The sequence below is a fragment of the Phoca vitulina genome, unplaced genomic scaffold, assembly GCF_004348235.1.
Source record: "Phoca vitulina isolate PV1807 unplaced genomic scaffold, GSC_HSeal_1.0 scaffold99, whole genome shotgun sequence".
In the NCBI taxonomy this organism is placed as follows: Eukaryota; Metazoa; Chordata; class Mammalia; order Carnivora; family Phocidae; genus Phoca; species Phoca vitulina.
Genome location: NW_022589802.1, coordinates 576,027 through 581,175, shown reverse-complemented (window position 1 = coordinate 581,175; position 5,149 = coordinate 576,027).

The following is a 5,149-nucleotide window of genomic DNA, read 5'->3' as shown; positions in this document are numbered from 1 at the left end:
GCCGATGCTGCGGCGGCAGCGGCGGGGCGGGGCGGGGCGGGCGGGCGCGCCGGGGGGGGGGGGGGGAGCGCAGGGGAGGCGGGGGAGGAGGGAGTGAGATCACCTCCCCCGCCGCCCGCCCCGCCCCGCCGCGCCCTCGCCCCTCTTCTCCGCGGACCCCGGCGGCTGAGCCCGGCTGCGGAAGCCCCGCGCCGGCCGGGAGTCGCCTGTGGCCCCCTGCGGGAGCTCAGTGCGACCCCCGCCGCCAGATCTCGCCAGACCTGCGCCGGCAGCCCCGAAGTCCCTGGCCTCTGAGCGCCCCCGCGCCGCGGCACCCCCGCCGCAGTGTCGGCTCGGGGTGCAGGCATGGCGGGGCTAGGGTGCCCCCGGGGCGCGGGGCTGGGCGGTGGAGAGAGGAGTCGGGTGGGGAAACATCCAGGGCGACCAGGGCGCTGGCGAGCGAAGGGCACCCACACGCAACGCGGTCCCGGCCGCGCCCTGGTCGTGGGGGTGTTTGGACGCTCCCCCACCCAGGGACAAGACTCCCAAGTCCCCGGGGTCTCCCCCGAATCCCTCCCATCCTAGGCATCGGGTCCGGTAGGGCGCGGGCCTCGACTTCAGCCCGCCAAAGACGCTCCAGGGATGCGGGCGGCCCAGAGCCCAGGGGCGAGGAGGTCACGGAGAGGGAGCCCCTGGAGCTGCCACTCTCAATTCCTAGATCTTCCTCCAACTCCCTGCCAGCTTTCTCAGGCCAGCGTTTTATTTCTTTGTCGTGAGGATTGGCCCCATCTCGACCTTTCCCAGAGGCCCCACTCTCTCCGGCAGTCTAGCACTGGAAGCCTGGGAGGGAGCTCCTCCCCAGCGCCCCCCCTAGGCCCCCGGCCGTGACCTCCGATGGGAGGCGGAGGGCGCAGCAATTCCGGAGTGAGCCGAGCCGGCCGCAGGGCAAGGAAGGCCTAGGGCCCAGATGGCAGATTGCAGCCCTGGTGGCCATGGTATTTTTATGAGCATGCCTGTTGCCCAATGAAGCATTCCGGGGCCTTCGACTCAGCCTCTCGAGACCCTCCAAGCCATGCAGGAGGCCCACGTGGGAGGGGCCCGGGCATCCTGGCCTGGAGTTCCCACCCCACTGACCAAAGTGCCGGCTTCCAGTTGCCCTGCAAGGCCAGGCTCGGAGTCCTGCCCCCAGTGAGGGTCTGGATGCGATGTTTGTAGGGGTCTTTAGGAAGGAGACTCGCTGAGGAGGATAGGCTCCTGAGTGAAGGTGGAGGGCTGGAGAAGCGGAAGAGCCAAGGGAGCTCCGCCCTGCCCCCCAGGGTTGCCAGTGCGACCCCGCCCCCCCGCCCCCGTTTGGTTCTAGCAGACCCAGAGTGGGCCCAGAGCTTGGAATGGAGGGCGGTCCTGGGCGCCCAAGAGGGGGGGTTTCCAGGGGGCCCTGGGCTGCTATCTGCTTCCTGCCTGCTCTCTCTCCAGCCACCTCTGCCTCCCCACTCACCCCGATAAAGTTCCCAGCCTCTTCCTCCAGCCCCAACTCCACAGATCCTTTACTCCTTTCGGGAATATAGGGTTTGATGCTGATCACTGTGATAGCAATAACAGGAGTGAAGAGGACAGAGCCCAGTCAGTATGCTGCCCCTGAGTGCATAGTGATGGGTTCAGCCTCCTTGATTACACTAGGATTCATTCCTGTTATGACGCTAAATCACGTTTATTGAGCCCTCCCATGGGCCTGCCATTGTTCTGGAGCGCCGTTCATGTATAAGCACATTTACTGAGCACAGCAATCCAGGGAGGTCAATCATTGTTAGGCCGTATTAGAGGTGAGGAGACTAAAGTCCCAAGAGCTCAAGGAATGTGCCCAGGGAGCATAACTAGAAAGGGTCTCTTTTTCTTTGCTAGATCATTGCATCCACACATGACCCTATGATGAAGGTTCTGTTATCCTCACTCTCCAAGTGAGGAGCATGAGGTCCAGGGAGGCCGTCCTGCAGCCAGGAGGGGCCGTGCTGGGCACCCCACATGCAGCTGCTCACCTACTCCTCAGCCCATCACTATGAAATGGGCGCCATTGTTGCCTCCATTTCACAGATGAGGAAACTGAGGTTCAGGCAAGTCAAGTGACTTACCCAAGGTCAAATGGCAGAGCTGGGATTTGCGTTGGCTTCTATTTGACTAAAAAGCCCATTCTCCCACTTCGGTGTGCCAAGATGGAGGGGCCAACGTCAGGGAGAGCAGGAATAAGAGAGGACAGACCAGAGCTCCTCACAGCCATCTTGGGTGCAGTAAACTGGCCCTGGATAGCCACCCAGAGTCTGGCCGGACCTGCCCCCCACCCCCACACAGGACAAAGGCCATGTGATGAGGGAATGGGGTCACTGAAGGTGGTGGAAGCAGCCGGTTAACAGGGTGGACTGATGAGTCTGACATAGCTTTCTCTTTCAGGTTTTCTGTGTCTTCCTGTCTCAGGTGTATCTCTTAAAACAGCACAGAGCTGGGTTTTGGTTTGGTTTCATCCAGCCTAACAATCCTTGCCTTTTTTCAAATCAGCTTTATTGAAGTATAATTTACATACAGTTAAATTTGCCCTTTTGAGGTGTACAGCTCAATGATTTTTGAAAAATGTCTTGTAACCATCACCAAAAGCAAGATATAGAACATTTCCATCACCTCCCCCAATTCCCTCATACCCTTTTGAAGTCAAGCACTCCCTCAAGCCCTGGTCCCTGGCCCCCACTGGTCTGCAGTCTTTGCTAGGATTTACTACAAACAGAATGGGGCAGTGTATAGTCTTTCTTCCGGCTTCTGTTGCTCAGGATAGTTTTTGAGATTCATCCATATTGCTGTGCATGTCCGAAGTTCGTTCCTTTTTATTTCTGAGTAGAACGCCAGTGTTTGCTGAGATCCCGGTTTGTTTAGCCACACACCCGTTGGGTCCTTTCCAGCTTTGGGCCATGATGAATAGAGTGCTCTAAGCATTAACATACAGGTTTCGTGTCAGCGTGCTCTCATTTCTGTACCGACCAAGGAGTGAGATTGCTGGGTTATAGGGTGCCTTTTTCTACCGTTGTTTTTTACCTGTAGGGTTGAGTTGATTATGTTGGTGGTGTTTGCTACGTGTTTGGATTTGTTCTTGCCGGCTTATTAAGTGCTTTCTATCTGCCTTGCTTTCCAAATTTCTCTTTCTCCGCCCCCACCTTCTATCAGCAAAAGTTCAGGGCAGGTCGCAGAAAGGGATTTTGTAAGCATAAGAAAGGGAGTCACAAACACAGCCCCTGGAGGGGCCCCGAAGGCTGTGTTCTGGGCGGGGTCCGCAGCTCAAAACCAGTTCCCCTAAGGAGCTGCTGCCTCTGCCACCATCAGCAAGGTGGGCAAATAGGCGGCCACCAGGGCAAATGTTGGGTTCAAGAAGATAACCCTCAGCCCTGAGTCAGGGATCAGCCAGCTAGGACCAGGAAATCACTGCTGCCAAGTGGAACGCTGATGCCGAAGCCCCATGCTTCCTCGGCCTTGACACCGAGCAGAAGAACAGCTCTGCGTAACAGAAAGGTGCTCTCCTCTTCCTTCAGCCTTCCAAATTTCAGGTGAGTGCACCTAACTGCCAAAATCCAACTTGCCTCCCAGAGCCTGGTTGGCCATGCGCAGTCTGGGAAATGCCACCCTTGGGCAGGAAGTTCAAAGGCACATTGAAAGGAGGTCCCAGGGACGCCTGGGTGCCTCAGTGGGTTGAGCGTCTGCCTTGGGCTCAGGTCATGATCCCGGGGTCCTGGGATCAAGTTCCGCATCGGGCTCCTTGCTCCGTGGGGAGCCTGCTTCTCCCTTTCTCTCTGCCTGCCCCTTCCCCCTGCTTGTGCCCGCTGTCTGACAAATGGATAAATAAAATCTTAAGAAAAAAAGGGAGGTCCAGCCATTCCCTCTGCTCTTGGTCATCATTTAGATAGATTGAATTTGTGTTCTTGTTTCATTTTCCTTTCTGTTTAGAAGCGCTGTATGAATTTTTTTTTTAAAGATTTTATTTATCTATTTGACAGAGAGAGACACAGCGAGAGCAGGAACACAAGTGGGGGGAGTGGGAGAGGGAGAAGCAGACTCCCCACTGAGCAGGGAACCCGATGCGGGGCTCGAACCCAGGACCCTGGGACCATGACCTGAGCCGAAGGCAGACACTTAAAGACTGAGCCACCCAGGCGCCCTTTAATGTGCATTTTTAATAAAGCCTAAAGTTAATCAATATCTCTGCTCTGGTGGTTTTAACCTATGGCCACAAATTCTTTGATGTTCCTTGCTTCCAGAGGTGGTGCCTCCTTTCCTCCTCTTGAGTGTGGGCTGGACTTGATGACTCATTTCTTTTTTTTTTTTAAGATTTATTTATTTATTTGAGAGACAGAGAGAGTGGGGGGAGGGGCAGAGGGAGAGAGAAGATCTCAAGCAGACTCCCCACTGAGCGCAGAGCCCTGTGCAGGGCTCCATCTCCTGACCCTGAGATCTTGACCTGAGCTGAAATCAAGAATCGGATGCTTGACCGACTGCGCCCCTCAGGCGCCCCTTGAGGACTCATTTCTAATGAATAGAAAGAAACAAAAGTGGTGGAGGGGAACTTTGGGGAGTCATGAAAGGCCCTGCTGCTTCCTCCTTGTTCTCTTTCCTGGATTGCTCTGTCTGGCTCAGTCAGGCTCTTGCACTGAGGGGCTGCTGGGCATCCGGGCCTGGCAGATTGGGCACTGTGGTCTGTTCTCGCTGAGCCGAGCCATCACTGGGGGTACCCTGGGTCTTAGCCTCGGCAGGTGGTCTGGGGGCTGTGGGTGGGGCAGCTTGTACACTTAGGACTCTCGCTGTTGGTGACCTCTAAACTCTCCTCATCCTCCGGCAGAGCCCCCCCCCCCCCCCCGAGCCTGAGCCCTCACCATGCCCACTCATCTACTGCAACGTGCAGCGCTGCGTACGCGCCCCCCGCAGGTGGAAGGCGGCGTCTCATGGGGACCAGCTTCGGTACTGAGGAAGCACGAAGATCCTGAGGGAGGTGTGCGGGTGACAGTGATGTTTCCTGCCCCCCACTCCCGCCCCCCAATAAGCATTCCCCTACTTCACATCTTCAGAAAAACACAATAAAGAGAGTAACATTGGGATTCTCCACTAAAACGGCTCAGGTACATCACCCTACAATGAAGGCCAC